Consider the following 17094-nt stretch of genomic DNA (forward strand, 5'->3'; position numbering starts at 1 on the left):
GTGCATTATTGAAATCAGTGGCACTTGCAGTTTCCAGGGGTGACCATGTGTGCAGGAAGTGGTCTTCAGCTGCAGTTACTTAAAATCTGTGTTTCAGAGCTGGAGTTTTTAACTGGAATCACTGTAGAGCATCCACAAGGATGAGATCTTCGTTGGTAGGATGTACAATGAGGTGGTCACACCACAGGTAAAGAATGCACAGGCATATAGGGAATGGGTGACTGCTAGACACTGGGATGGATTCTGGGGAAGGTGGGACCTGTACAAGCTGGATGGGATGCACCCCAGGAGGAATGGGACCAATATCCTTGCAGGGGTATTTGCTGCTGCTGTTAGGGAGGGTTTAAATTGGAGTGACAGGGGTATGGGAACCTGATTAGGGAGACGCAAGAGAGGGAAACAAAGATAGAAATGAAAGACACAAAAGAGGAATGCAGAGGAAACCAGGGCAAACAACAAATAGGGGCCATAGTGTAGTAAAACCATGTGTTAAAAATGCTAAAAAGGCTAGTCTAAAGGCACTGTATTTGAATGTATGGAGCATTTGCTCTGCTGTAGATGAATTGACAGTGCAAATTGGTATACATGGGCTTGATATAATTGTGCCTACAGAGACATGGCTGCAGGGTGACCAGGGGTGGGACTTGAATATCCAAGGGTATTCAATATTTCTGAAGGGCAGACAAAAAGGTCAAGGAGGTGGGGTGGCATTGTTGGTTAAGGATGAAATCAGTGCAATAATGTGAAAGGATATTGATTCACAAAATTTAGTTGTAGAATCAGTCTTTTTGGAGCTAAGAAGAAATAAGAGATGGAAACAGAAAAAAAATGTTGCCTATGTCTCTCCAAATTCTTCCAAAATGAATTACCTCTGTTCTCTTCAGTTGAACTTCATCTGCCAGTTGTCTGCCCGATCCACCACCATCTCTGTCTTTTTGAAATTCAGGACTATTCTTATCACAGTTGATAACGTTTTCAATCTTTGTATCATCTGCAAATTTTGAAATCATGTTCTAAACACCACAGGTTATAATCACTGCTGTAATTTAAAGTAGGCTTTCAGCTGTAAAGATTGTGCATTATGGAAAAGTTGAAAAGAATCTGGATGCCCTTCAAGAGATATACTTGAGAGCCAAAATGATTAAGCTGAAAAATTGGAATATTTATGGCTGATTACAGCATTTTAGAAAAGGGATGTTTGGAACTGATGTATGTTGCTGGACGTGCAAGATTATGGCCATGATGCTTGCTTAAATTTTTAATGATTGTTTAGGGTTTTCCTTTATGAGGCAATTTGTTTTTATGATAGGTTTTTTTGAATGAAGCATTTATTTTTGCACTTCTTTGCTTAACTTTTAGTGTTGAGCAGCTTCATAAATGAGGCTGAATTAAGTTGAAATTATCTCCCAATTGGAGTGAGGCAGGTAAATTTCCTTGCATAACTATTACTTCAGGCAAATGATGATGATGGTGGAGAATAAAGTACAAATTAACATACCGCTATGCAATGTGGGTGCTCCTTATTGATTAAATATTTTTGTCCTGTGCACAAGAGAGATTGATGGTTTCCTTATCTGTCTCTATTGAGCTCTGTTCATGCAGGGGCGTGACATGTTTCCGCTGTTGACAGTCGTTTTGGTCATTAAATGTTGAATATAAGCTTACCACCTCCATTTAGTAATATTGATCACTTTTAGTGGCCAAGAAGTCAGATAACACGTCAGCTATTTATGACGTTAAAAACAGAAATGCTCGAGTTACTCAGCCGGCCTGACAGCATCCATGAGGAGAACAACAAGAGTTGACATTTCATCTCAATGACCTTTCATCAGAACTGGCAAATATTAAAATGTGACATGTTTAAAACAAATATAAATTCAGGCAAGTGGGTGGGGAGGAGCAGAAAACAAAAGGGCAGGTCTGTGTTGGGGTGGAAGACGGGAGAGATTAAATGACAAACTGCAGTGATAATTGGATAAATAAAGAAGTACCAGATGTGTCTCGTGGAGGTGGAATTGGGAAAACAATCATTTATCTAAATTTTTGTTATAAATTCTGTTTCATTTTCTCTGACGAAAGTGATAGCTTTTATATAGATTGTAGAGGGTTTTCTACTCTAGGAAACTGTACCACTATCCAGTGGTTTTCAGTTTTATGTGTGGACCCCTGAAAATGTTGGCACTTCTGGGATCTCCTTCAAATATTGACATACTTTCAGGAACCCTGTCCTAACTTCTGAAAAGCAATCTGAGCTGCCCAAAGGAAAATGTGTGTACAGTAGAAAACTTTTTATAATGCAACAGAAAAAGCTGATGCTATATAATTCATAATTTATAATTCAACAGAAAATGATACAGAAATATTAACCATTTGGGAGACCCTCGGGCCCCATATAGATTCCTCCTTGTCATGGAACCTGAGTTTGGAAACCATTTTTCCAATTAACGCAAATGCTTGTAAATGTTTGCTGCCTTTTATAAGTGAATTCTGTGTCCAACCTAATAAACCAGACCTCTTATGGAAATTAAACATAACACATCAAAAATGATGAGCGCAAGCATAGAATTCAGTGAAATCTTTTTTCAAGTCCGTAAAGATTTTTCGAACTCGAGTTTTAGCTATTAAGCAGTTTATTAAATGTGTTGATTTTGGATTACCTAACAGCTAAAGACTCTTAACTGTTGGGCGCATTAAACTGTGCTGGCTGAATTCAGACCTTAAAAAAACATGTCACAATAGCACTTTTGTACTCCACAAAATGTAGCTGAAAATGGACTCTCTATATGTCAGGATTTTATGTATGTGAACCAGACTGGTAATGTACTCTTTCCTGGTGAATCTCTTGCATGGTTCATGTGAATGGTATATTTTTGTTATTGCATCAGTATTATAGAAAAAAATGTAAGGACTGAAACAGGGATGATTCTCACTTGCTCTCATTTGGTTTCTAGTGCTTTTGATGCATCATTCTTTATTGTTCTTTGGTAGATTAATGTTCTTAATCAATAACTTTGATTTAATTTACAGTGGAATTGCTGTCTTAAAGTAAGCTAACATACAACGTTTATTTCTTTTAACATCCTTGTAAACTACATAGCTCCCAAAATTGCTTTTCGATATTGTTAGTATTTGAATTAATTTTAAATTAGCATTTTAAACTATGGTTGAGAGTTTATTCGTAAATGTATATACATTTCCATATTCTTTGGTTCAGTTAAATGTCCATGCACCAGGTATGATTGCAGGATGATAAATGGATTGCCCTCTCCAAGTATAGAAGACCAGTTTATGTAATTGAGAATTGTGTATTGCTGGGAAAGAGCTCTAGTAGATTGAATCGATAATTTTCCGTTTCATCTTCTACCACCGGGGAATAAAAGGAACCTGCCTTTTTTTAAGGCAGCTCCTAGGTTTCTGGTTAGGGTAACTTGTGAATCAACTGCATTGTGTGATGCCCTTCCTGCATAAATAGCTTGTTCTTGAACAATATTCCAAAGGTCTTTGTTCAGTTTGCCTGCTTTCTATACCGTGGTGCATGATGAGAATATGCCCCAGGGAATGTGCAATAACAAGAATAGATTTAATTAAGAGAATAAAATATTATGTAATAAATAGGAGGTACTTTGGGTAGCACACTAAAGTACTAATCCACTGTAGCAGCGACTAAATACACACTTTTTCATTTTAGTTATTTTATTAAGCTTATTATAAATTAGTCAACATTACTTTGACATAACGTTAATATACTTTTAGAAATACACTGTTTAATACCTTAAAGTTGCATTTATTTTTGCGAGTTGGAATAAAAATTGAAGTGATGATGAACAATGCAAATCAAGGTTTAGGAACCTGAAGAAATCCAATCTTTCACTTAAAAAAAAATATTATTGGTGGAGATGCTGGTGTTTGTCCCAATGTTCACAATTTGCAACAGCAATGAGAATTTATGTTTATGTCGTGCCTTTAATGCAATTAAATGTCTCAAGGTGCCTTACAAAAGTGTTACACCAAGCCAACTAAGATATTAGATCAGATGAGCCAAAGCACGGTCAAAGAGTTAGGTGTTAAGTGTTTTCAAGGAAGAAATGAGGCGGCCAGGTGTTGGAAGGGGATTCCAGAGATTTGGTCCTATGCAACTGACAGTCACCAGTGTTGGACCAATTAAAATTGGGGATGCACAAGAGGTTAGAATTAGTTGAGCCCAGATATTCTGGAGATTTGTGGGACTGGGCGATATTACAGAGATAGGGAAAGTTGAGACCATGGAAGATTTGAAAACAGGGATGAGAATTTTAAAATTAAGACGTTGTTCGACTGAGAGCCAATGTAGTTAGCGAGCACAGAGGTGATAGGGGAATGGCATTTGCTGTGAGTTAAGACACTGGCTGTAGTTTTGGATATCCTTAAGTTTACAAAGTGCTACAAAATACTAGCCAGGAGTGCATTGGAATAATTGAGTTTAGAGGTAACAGAGACATGAGAGGGTTGCAACAGCAGATGAGTTGGAAATAGTCAGTCTTAGTGGTGGTGCAAATATGAAGTTGGAAGCTCATGTCAGGATCGAATGTGATACAAAATTGTGAACACACTGGCTCAACGTCGGACTGTTGCCAGGAGAGAGTTGTAGTTGGTATCAAAGGAGCGAAAAGAGTTTTGCGTGGAGACTGAAAATAATGGCTTCAGTCTTCCCATATTTAATTGGACGAAATTTCTACTCATCCAGTACTGGATGTTAGATAAGTAGTCAGATAATTTCGCAACATTGAAGGAGTTGAGAGAGGTGATGATGAGGTAGAGCTGGCTGTCATCAGCACACAAGTGAAAACTAACGCTGTGCCTTCGATTGATGGCAACATGTAGAAGTGAAATAGGAAGAGGCTAAGAATAGATCCTTGATATGGAGAGGGGAAACAAAATCAGCAAGTTACTGATGTGGATCTCTAGTGATGAACCTTGCTGGAAGTCTGCTTCTGTTCTGGCCCCCTAACTTAAGGTAGAAACCCCATTGCACACAAATGAGGTTTCTGCTATACTCCTGGGTGTGAATCAGGAACAGTTGAGAGGGTCTGTGTGATCTTGGATGTCAACAGGATAAGGCTCAGCTGTAGTGGTTTGCATGGTTGAACGGCCTACTGATCATTACAAGGAATTGCATGGAAGGATGAGTGCAACCACATCAGCTCTTCTGCTTTTCAAGCGAATTCAGACAAGATTAAAGTTAAAGAAAGAGCTTCCTAAAAAAAACTGGTGCATTTCAAAGGAAATTTGTTTTTCTTCACTACTTTCTTTTCTTCCCTATAGAATAGTTTTCTCGAAGTATGTATAAGTTTGGTTTGAAACTTGGATCTGGATAATTTCTGTGTTTATGTTATCATCCAATTTTATTCAGGTTGATTTGCTAATGAGAACTTTTAGCTGAAGAACTCAGACAAACACCTGATTTAATGTTTTCCCAACTAAAAGACTGGGTTGCTGCTTAAATGCTACTGAAATATGGGGTTTGATTTTATTCTTCCTTTTAGCCAGTGGCCTTCGGAGCCCTCCTTAAACCACCAGCCCTGTCTTATCTGAACTTTTACAGGATTGGGGGAGGTGTCAGATGGACTATTGAGGCCTTGGTCTCTGACCCCTGACTTACTGAAGCGTTTCAACATGAGGACTAGCTGTAACTCCTCCACTCCCAGCTGGCGCTTTTGGCCATCAGATAGATTGGCAACTATCTATTTCTTTGTCGATCTCGAGGTTCATCTAAAATGTTACACTTCCAAGAAAAGGGTGAAAACCTCACCTTAAAGAAATGAACACCATTATCATTGTTAAATTACTGCATGACAACTGTCAGGAATAGTGATTAGCCTCACCACTACCACCACATCCCCCCAGCTGGTGACGTTGGTCACTGTGGCTCTGATAAATCCAGCCCATTGTTTTCACTTCAACTTTGTATCATATTTTTCATAAAGTTGTTTCCTGGATTGTCTAAAACCAATTCTGGACGTAGATTCTTTTCACAGTTTTGGAGAATGGTGTGTAGTTTTTTTTTGCAGTATGTAGTTGGTCACAGAAATCTGGTTTTTCACATTTTAGGTAACAAAGATATTTCTGTCTCCTGAATCACATAGACTGATTGAGGCAGTATTTAGCTTGGGGAAATTGGATTGTCTGCAAGTGAGGTGAAATTTAGGCCATAAGTGAATGAAATTGAACAGCCAAAGCGATCTCATCCTACCACATTAAAAATGGATGTAGGCCACAGGTGCATGACTCCGCTTAGTTTTTGTGTTTTTTGGTGATTAATTTGACAAATTGATGGTCTTAGAATCATTGATTTTGTGATCCTGCCCAAAGCACTGCCAGTTAAGGCACACCACTCTCTTTAAAGGGAGTTATTTTTGTATACCTTGATTTGTACCCATAATGTAAGTAAGAATCTACTGACTTTTCAGTTTTTACTTCATATTTTCATCACCCATCTTTTCTTTCAGGTTACCTACTTTCTTGAACTCTGTTTATGAAAAAAAAAGCATATGGATTCTATTTCATTTCCAACATCAATAGTTTTGGCACAGTTGAGCCAGATTTTAATAGAATACTTTGCTTTTTGTAACTTCAGGACATTCCAAAGCACTTCAGTACCCAAATTAAGTACTTTGGAAATGATGTCAATTTGCTAATCTAGTTTGGTCAAATTGATCCAACAAAGTGTGGCATAGATTGGCATGTGCATATTATTGCATCCAGCAGAAAGCTTAATTCAAGATCTGAAAAAGGTGTACAACCCAAATTAATTCTGCTCTCGTACTCTAATTTTTGCCTCCTTATTAATCTTAGTCATCCTTTGCTGTTCCTTGCATTCAGTCCAATCTTCTGACCTTCCATCTGTTTGAGTTTATTTATTAGTGTCACAAGTAGGCTTACATTAACACTGTAATGAAGTCTTTGCACAAGTATATGCGTTTTCTTTAAGTTTAATGCTATTTTAACCTTTCTAGCTAACCACAGATGGAATTTTTCTTTCTCGTTGAAATGTATCTGTTCTGTGTATGCTGAAATGTCCCCTGACCTAACCTTTAACCTAATTTGCTAATTCACTTTAGCTAGTTCTGCTTTTATGCCCTCATAATTGCCCTTATTATGTTTAAAAACATAGTTTCAGACTCATTCCTCCCTTAAACTGAATGTAAAATTCAATCATAGATGATCGCTGCTATCTAGGGGTGCCTTCACTAAGAGATAATTAAATAACCCTATCTCATTGCATAATGCCAGGTCTAGATTAGCCTGCTCTCTGGTTGGCTCCAGAACATGCTGTTCTAACAAACAATCTTGAAAACATTCTATGAACTTCTCCATCTAATGTGACTTTCTTCAGAGATCGGAAGAGACTGGACGTGTTCAGAATTAATTTTCTTTAAGATCACTAGATGGCACTGTTTAACAGTGAATGGTATTGGCCTTCCACATTGTCCATTTTATGTAGAATTTATTACTTTGCAATTGATTATTGCATATTCTGTTTAAAAAGCACCAGTGCCACACAAAATATCCAGTCTGATTTTGTTTAGGAAGTCAGGCTTTTTTGTTAAAAAATAATTAAAGCAATCTTTAGTTTCAAGCTATTTAGGCAGTAGATGGCAGTGTTTGACAAAGAATTACCATGTTGTCTGCCTCTAATCTGCAGCTGTCCCGTGTTTACCTTTTAACACAAAGTGTGCATTATCTTGCTACTGTGATGCGTTCATCCCTTGTAACTTTGTATATTTCCTAGCATATCCCTTCAAGGCTGCTTCAGAAATACTGCACTAGCAAATAAAGTTGAATTTTTAAATAGTTTTGAATTTTTGTTTCTTTTTACCAAAATGTACCTGTACCTTTACACATGTTAAAATGCACATTTGTGATACTGCCAAAAAGAATGAGCATAGTAACATATTGGTGGAATGCAGGGTGATTTGAAGTTTTAATTGTTGCATGGATTATGGTAACTGATTGGGAAAGATGGCTGTGATTTAATGAGGAGGTAAAAGATTTGAGATGAGCAGTTTGAGGCAGTCCTCATGTCTTAAATGTACAAAGTAGTTGTTTGCTGATGGAAATGATCATATTCAAATAGAGCTAAATGGTGCCTTGGTAGCTGTGCGATGCTGCCTGGCCTTGACCAATCAGAAGAACTCATGATTCCTCATTGCGCACTAGCTAGTCCTACTCAGTGCTGTAAACTGGGAAGCGAGCTGGTTACAATTTGTCATTTTTGATTTGAATATATTTTTTTAAAAATCAGTCTTCATGGAAGGGAGGAGGAAGGAATGAAGGCAGGGACAATTAAATACAGTTATGCTGATAATAAGGTATGGTCTGAATATTGCAGCACCACATCTGAATACAAAACCTATTAAAAATAATGCAGCGTGTCCAGCAGTGTTTTGCATCTGGAGGTAACACTTATAAATTTGGGTAGGTTCAGGAAGAGACAGAATTTCAGATTCGTATCATATGTTAAAGTAGTTTGTTCATGATGAGACATTTGTTGCCACGGTAGCTTTTTTGAACGTCACTTGGGCTTTGGGTATAATGTTTCATGTAATTTCGTTAAATCTGAATGGACTATATTAATTATGCTACCAACCATTTGGTTGTATGGGTAGATCTTAAAAGCATCAGATCCAGATGTTTTTTGTAACATCCTCAACTGCTGTTCTTGATGTTTTGCTTCCAACACTATTCATTAAGATAGCTTAAAAGCAAGCAAATAGTTCTGGTCAGTTTTACATGACAAGAAATGAAAATTTACAGGATAAAAGATGAGGGTTTTATATGACACAAATATATTCTATCGTGCTGCTCGCAGTTAATTGAAGGATGCAATATTTTGTTGTAAAAACCGCGTGATTCATGATATGGTCACTGCTTTATGGTGACTAAAAAGACACATTTGAGTTTTATTACACGATATTGGGGGATTGTTAATATGCTTTGCTAATTAAATACTAGGACTGTCCAGTATTGTATGAAAATTATAAATGTGGCCATAATTGTTTTAATGTTCTAAATATATTTAATTTTTAATCAGTTTCCATTTTTACAATTGAGTATTCAGTGTATGGTACATCAGTTAGATATAGGTATCTGATATTTTGCTGAACGAGAGAGAACAGCTGCACTGGACATGGTCTTGCTTTTTGGCAGCATGAGGGAATGCTTGGTTTATCATTGCTCGTTTGGCTGATTATTTCGGCAGCCGAACATTTTTGAAAAACGTGTAGTTTGGTTCACTTTTCATTTTTTTGGAGTTTTATTTTTTAGTGGCAGTTCTCTTTGCTGCAGTCAAGGGTTAATAATCCTTAAGTAGTTTCTCATTGGCAATTCTCATGCTTTTGATTTCCCTATTTCTTCATTTTTGATTTGGTATTTAATTTTAAGCAAATTGGGAAAGTATGATGCTGTAAAAATGACAAATGAGCAATTTGATAGAAGACTTGAAATAGATTCTATATTTTACATTTTAGCTTTTTTGTTTGACTGGATTGTTTTGAAAAGTTGAAAGGAATAAATGTATTGCCGTTCAAAATGTGCTGGCACTGCATGAATTTCCAGTCAATAGAACACAATTGCTCAGTGAAATGTAAAATGCATATGGGTCATAGAGGTTTACAGCATGGAAACAGGCCCTTCGGCCCAACTTGTCTATGCTGCCCTTTTTATTAAAACCCCTAAGCTAGTCCCAATTGCTCTCATTTGGCCCATATCCCTCTATGCCCATGTAACTGTCTAAATGCTTTTTAAAAGACAAAATTGGACCCGCCTCCACTACTACCTCTGGCAGCATGTTCCAGACACACTCCACCCTCTGTGTGAAAATTTGCCCCTCTGGACACTTTTGTGTATCTCACCTCTCATCTTAAACATATGCCCTCTAGTTTTAGATTCCCCTACCTTTGGGAAAAGATATTCAGTTTTTAGTTGATCTATTAATGAGAATAAAAGCTAAATCCTTGTTGTCTGAGTTAACATTCAGCAATCCAACAGTCCAGCTTCATCTACTAGTCAATAAATGAGTGTTTTAAAAAATTGTTTCGGCATTTTATTTAATTTGATTTTTGTGTAATAAAATATACATGTGAAAAATATGATTAACCCATTACAATGTAGGTGGGCCCTGATGGATAATGAAAATTGGAGAGTGATTGAAAAATGCTAATGATCCCTGCTTTGAATTTTAGAAGTCCTTCTCTTTGCTCATATGCTTCTTTGTTCTTCAGTTTTTTTTAAACTGTAGTTTTCTCCATTAGCACTTAATTTTATTGCTGTGTTCCTATTGGCAAGCTTGGCTGTCTCCGCACCAATCGGTTGTCAGCTTCCATCCATCAGCTCAGAGCACCAAGATGCTACTCTAGCAATTGAACTTGACACAACCTTGAGAGAGCTACAATTGCCTCAAACCCCATGTAAACCACAGGCCACCCAGGTACAGAAGGTGGCAACTGAGGGCATCAAGCACTTTGCCTGAGCAATCCAGCTAGTTTTTTCTGACATCGTATTTGCAAATCACTTTAAATCTATGCCCTCTTGTTCTTGATACTTTTACAAGTGGGAAAGTTTTGCCCATCCTCCTCATGATTTTGAACATCTATAGCAAGCCTCCTCTTAGTCTTCATCTCTCCCAGGAGAACAGTCCCAACCTTCCCAATCTATGCTCATAATTGAAGTTTCTCAACCATGTAACCATTCTTGTAAACCTCATCAGCACGCTCCCCAATGCATTCACAATTTTCCTATAATGTGGCGCCCAGAACTCCACACAATGTCTGATATAAGTTCAGCATAACCTCCTTGCTGTTGTACTCTATGCCCCTGGCATAGTTGGCAAGAGATATAACTGAAGAGAGAACTGTGACTAGCTTGGCAGACATGACTGGCGGGCATTCATTCGTAATGTATTCTAAATATAAACAAACATTAGCCGCACTTCTGTTTATGTTTATCTGAGAGCACCAACTTGTGAAGCAAGCTAATTCATATAAACAGTGGCAAGTTTTGTAAAAGCTGTCCCATTGTTGAAGTTTGAAAATGAATTTTGCATGGACTGGTATCGTCGAGTGCTGTTGCAGAGAAAAATCAGAATTTTCTTGGACTTTGAATTAAAAATCCATTCTTGAATTGATGGAAAGTAAAGGCAAAACTGTTGTCCATTTCACTGCAGGAGCTCATTTATGAAAAATGCAACTTTTTATCTTTATCTATTGACCTGCAATGAGTGGAAAAGTAAGGAAAATCTTACTCATTTTTCATGAACTAATCAAAGGCACCTCCCTTCTGAGGAAACTTGCAAAATTTGGATTCTGTCGTACTTATACATTTCTTAATCACCATCCCCCTCCATCTTATCCCCATCCCCCATTTTGTAGTAGCATTAGCTCTGATTCACTGGGAGACATACTACAGGAAATGCATTTGAGGGAATCTGAATTGCTTTTAATCAGATGTTGTTTTATAAGAACAGGGGCATTGCTCATATGACGATGCATTTTTAAAAATTCATTCTGCTGCTTAAGTTGAAGCTGTGTCCGCTTAAGTACATTTCATGATTGTTAAATCATAAGTGAGTGAAAATTAATTGTTCACCTGGCTGAATTAGATTCTTTGCAACTGCAGTATCCTATTTAACCCTAACCTTAGCTTCTGATCCTATATCGTCTCCACTGCCAAGAGTATCTATTTCCACCATGGTAATATTGTTTATCTTTTTCCCTGCTTCGACGCATCAGCTGTTGAAACAATTATCCTTGCTTCTGTTCTCTTCAGACTTGACTATTCCAATGTTTTCCTGGCTAGCCTCCCCTATGCAACTCCATAAACTTGAGCTTATCCAAATTGCCCATATCTTAACTCCCACGTCACATTCTTTGTTCAGTGTGCTCACTCCATCATTGTGCCTTCAGCTGTCAAGTTCTGCAATTCTTTCTGGAAAACCTTTTGCTCTCCTGGTTTGAGATGCTCCTCAAAACCTGCTTCTTTGGTAAGGCTCTTTATCACCTATCCTAATGCCTCATCCTCTGAATCAGTGTCAGCGTTGTTGTGCTACGATTGTGAATTGCCTTGGGATAATTTACTACACAAAAGTCCAAAGATGTGTGGGTTAGGTTGATTGGCCATGCTAAAATTGTCCCTTAGTGTCCTGAGATGTGTAGGTTAGAGGGATGAGCGGGTAAATGTGTAGGGATATGGGGGTAGGGCTTGGGTGGGATTGTGGTCAGTGCAGACTCGATGGGCTGAATGGCCTCCTTCTGCACTGTAGGGTTTCTATGATTTCTATGAAAGGACCAATAAATGTGTAAATTAAGATTACAATTCAGATTTTAGAATTAAATGCCATTTTATTAGGTCTGATTACTCAGATTATTACTGAAATTGTAAGGCCCCCATCTCCATGTTCAGTTGGAAAGGTTTTGTGATGCTGCTGCTTTGAGATGATGGGGTTTACTTGGTATCCTGGCCAGCTTTCATTTCTGGATGCAAACCAAAACAGATGAATTGATCGTTTATTTTACTTGTTGCTTATGGGTCCCCTCTCGCTTATGCAGAGAGAATTGAGCATGTCCCAGAAAAATCTGTATTGCAGGTATCAGCTCCCATGATGATGTGTAAGGTTGGTTGCATTTCCTAAAAGTTGCTCTTGATACTGGTCTGTAAAGGATATTGACCTTTTCCCTTCTCTGTTTTGCTAATGCCTAGTGCAGAGATGTATATACTGCTAAATTGCTGAGTATTGAGTAATTTCATCAGCAAACGTATCATGTCTGAGGCTGAAGGGTTTAACTGTGGTAACATGGCTTCACTTCAGAAATAATTCAATGTGTTCTCGTGCAAAAATTGGCTGCTGTATTTCTCCTGAAAATGGTTTACTACATTGATAAGTGAGTGGTAAGTGTAGTGCCCATGTTCAAAAAGAGTGACAAACCAGACATGGATAACTATAGATCCGTCAGCATTATTTGAATCCCATGCAAAACTATGGAATTGACTATTCAGTGTAAACTTTAAGATTGCCTTCATAATAATTGCTTAGCAGTCATCAACATTAATTCAGAAATTAAAGATGCTGCTTGACCAAAAACCTCCTTTGACCTGAAATGATATCCCACATTTGGTAAGCTGAATAACACATTTTTGGCTAGACCCTGTGATATTTGACAAAGCTCCACAGACAAGCTTAGAAACTAGTGATTTCAGGAAAATCTTGGGTGTGGATAAGAAAATGGCTGAAAGATGCATAACAATGCATACTTGTTGGAGTTGGGGGAGATGCTGAGTGGTGTGCCCCAGGGAAAGTGTTGGAATTTTGTAATTTGAGTTTCTTTTTGAGGTTTTCACAAGATTCAAAAGTAAACTGTAGAGTGAATTTCAAAGTTGTTTTAATACTTTAATACTTACTATTAATACTGGGCGGCACGGTAGCACAGTGGTTAGCACTGCTGCTTCACAGCTCCAGGGACCTGGGTTAGATTCCCGGCTTGGGTCACTGTCTGTGTGGAGTTTGCACATTCTCCTCGTGTCTGCGCGGGTTTCCTCCTGGTGCTCCGGTTTCCTCCCACAGTCCAAAGATGTGCAGGTTAGGTTGATTGGCCATGCTAAAAATTGCCCTTAGTCTCCTGAGATGAGTAGGTTAGAGGGATTAGTGGGTAAATATGTAGGGATATGGGGGTAGGGCCTGGGTGGGATTGTGGTCGGTGCAGACTCGATGGGCCGAATGGCCTCTTTCTGTGCTGTAAGGTTTCTATAATTCTATCTATGATACTTAATACTGAATACAGCCAGATATAATTTCTGAGTGGAATGTGGAATAATTTTAACTAGTGTTGAAACAAAAACCAAAATTGCATTTTGGAAGATTCCTCAGTAATCAGACTTTCATTGTCATGTGTTTTGCTTACAAGGGAACGTGAATCTATATAATGTTTGGTTCCAAGCCTATGACTTGGAATTATATAGAACATACAGTGCAGAAATGGGCCATTCAGCCCAACTGGTCCATTCTGGTATGTTTTGAGCTACCTCCCCACACTTTATGAAGTGTAGTCACTATTAATTTGAAAAACAGTCGCTTTGCGCACAGCAAAGTCCCATAAACAGATGATTGACCAGTTAATTGGGAGGGGGTGTTTGAGGGATACTTGTTGGCATGTAAACCAGGCGAACTCGCCAGCTCCTCTTTGAATACCACCGTAGAAACTTTTATGTTCATCTGAGAAGACGGATATGATCTTGGTTTAATGACTCATCTGAAAGTCAGCTCCAACAGTGCCGCGACCTTCAGCATTATATTCACATTTCATCCTAGATTATGTTCATATTTCATCCTAAATTATGTGTTCAAGTCTTTGGAATGAGGCTTTAACTGTCACTTTTTTGACTGGAGGGACAAATGCTACCAAATCAAAATTGAGTTTATATTGCTAATTATGCTTGACCATCTGTTAATCTGTGTTTAATTAACACATTTTGGTATTTAAGAAATATATGGCAACAAATGGACGGGGAAACAACGAGGGAAGTGACACTCAAATTAATGATTCAGGGAGAAGAGAATTTTTGGAGCAGACCACATAGAGCTGGAACTTAGTTTTGTGTTACACAATCACATTGCTTAACGCAGACACTTTAAATTTATAGCTAAGGTTAACAGAAATTAGCATTTCTATTTTAAATTTATTTTAACACTATTTCAAGAAACTAAACATTACAAACCAGTTCCACTTTGAAATGGGAGAATTGATAAGCAACTAAGGATATATACATAAACATTTGGTGTTCATACTGATCTAATATGTTCAAAACCCAGCGTTTGCATTGTGCATGCATAATCAGAATTTTTACTTATTTCAGTGACTCTTAAATGAAGCATTTATTCAGGTCATTTTACAGATTTGTGGGAATGTTGAGACTTTAAGATTAAACATGGATTTTAATATGTCAGAGTTATCCTTCAAGTGTGCATGAGATTTCCCACATTGTTTTAGACATTTTCATAAACTCATCAGTCTTAGTAGTTTTTTAAATCTTGTTCATTCCTGTTAGAGAAAAACACATTGGAAGTGATGATGCCAGTTTTGAGCAAGAAGTCAGCGAGAGGACGCCTTCTGCCCTGGAAACCTCACCTGAACTGGTATCCGAGGTCACCATTGCAGATGTCAGATCAGCCTTCTTGATAGTCAACCCTTGGAAAGCGACTGGCCTGGATGGGTTACCTGGACGAGCACTGAGATCCTGCATGGACCAACCACGGGGGGTGGGGTTTCGCAGACATCCTTAACCTCTCCTTACACCCATCTGAGGCCCCTACCAGTTTCAAGAAGATGACCATCATCCCTGTACTAAAGAAAAGCCAGGCAGCGTGCCTTCATGATACTGCCTGGTGAATCTGATATCCATCGTGATGAAGTGCTTCGAAAGGTTAGTCATGGCAATGATCAATTCTGGCCTCCCAGATTGCCTAGATCCACTACAGTTCGCCTATCACTGCAATAAGTCCACAACAGACACCATCTCCCTGGACCTACACTCAACCCTAGAACACTTGGATAACAAAGACACTTATGTCAGACTCCTATTTATTGACTAAGTTCAGCCTTTAATACCATTATTCCTACAAAACCCATCTCCAAACACTGTGGCCTAGGGATCAGCTCTTCCCTCTGTGACTGGACCCGAGATTTCCTAATCCACAGACCGCAATCAGTAAGGATAGGCAACAAAACCTCCTCCATGATTATCCTGCAAGGCTGTGTCTTCGGCCTCTTAGTATACTCCTTATACACTTAAGACTGCGTGTGGCCAAATTCCGCTCCACTTGATTTTCAAATTTGCTGATGACACCACCTTAGTGGGCTGGATCTCAAACAATGATGAGACGGAGTACTGGAAAGAGATAGAGAATCTGGTAAACTGGTACGACGACAATAATCTCTCCCTCAATGTCAGTAAAAGAAAGGAGATAGTCATCGACTTCTGGAAAGATAGTGGAGGACATGCCCCTGTCTAAATCAGTGGGGATGAAGAAGAAATGGTCAAGAGCTTCAAATTGCTAGGTGTCTAGATCACCAACAATTGTCCTGGTCCCATCAATGCCTCTACTTTCTCAGGAGGCTAAGGAAATTTGGCATTCTGCTATGTCTCTTGCCAATTTTTACAGATGCACCATAGAAAGTATCCTTTCTGGATGTACCACAGCTTGGTATGGACCCTGATCTGACCAAGGCCACAAGAAACTACAAAAGGTGGTGAATGTAGCCCAATCCATCATGCAAACCAGCCTCCCATCCATTGACTCCATCTACACCTCCCGCTGCCTCGGAAAAGCAACCCCACGCACCTTGGACATACTCTCTTCTGCCTTCTTCCGTCGGGAAAAGATGCAAAAGTATGAGGTCACGTACCGAAAGAATGAAGAACACCTTCTTCCCTGCTGCCGTCAGACATTTGAATGGACCTACTTTATATTAAGTTGATCTTTATCTACGCCTTAGCTATGACTGTAATGCTACATTCTGCACCTTCTGCTTCTCCCTTATGTGCTCTATGAACAGTATGCTTTGTCTGTATTGCGTGCAAGGAACAATACTTTTCGCTGTATCCCAATACATGTGACAATAATGAATCAAGTCAAAATTGATGACTGCTAAAAATGATTTAAAATAACTGCCTGTAATTTTCTTCAGTCACAAACTATTCAATCTTCTTGTACTTGTATTTTTTTTCAAGAATTTGTTTTATCTACAGTCAGATTAGTGAAAAGTTGAAAGGATACCCCAGATATTCTTTTTGGTACTTTTGCTTCTGACTCAAAACTTTTTCTAAGTTGGCTATCAAATAGTGCATTTGTACTATTTATTGTAGCTTCTAATGATGATGGACAGAAGAAGGCTGATTAATGTGACACTGCCAAATTGTTGTGATATTAAAATGACTGTTAAAGTAATTAATTTTGCTTAGCTGTTGTGCTCTCTATAGGACAGAAATGTTAATAAATGAAATACTTAAAGCCACCTACTGAAAACGTTGACTTTGACTTAGGCAGTAATTGAATGCCATTTTGTT

General features: G+C 38.3%; 1 protein-coding gene across 2 annotated transcripts in view; it reads left to right on the forward strand.

Moving 5' to 3' along the window:
• Positions 1-17094, forward strand: part of cdkal1 (CDK5 regulatory subunit associated protein 1-like 1) — a 630648-nt gene that overhangs the window by 1157 nt on the left and 612397 nt on the right. The window lies entirely within an intron of this gene.

This window comes from Mustelus asterias, chromosome 2 (assembly GCF_964213995.1).
Source record: "Mustelus asterias chromosome 2, sMusAst1.hap1.1, whole genome shotgun sequence".
In the NCBI taxonomy this organism is placed as follows: domain Eukaryota; kingdom Metazoa; phylum Chordata; class Chondrichthyes; order Carcharhiniformes; family Triakidae; genus Mustelus; species Mustelus asterias.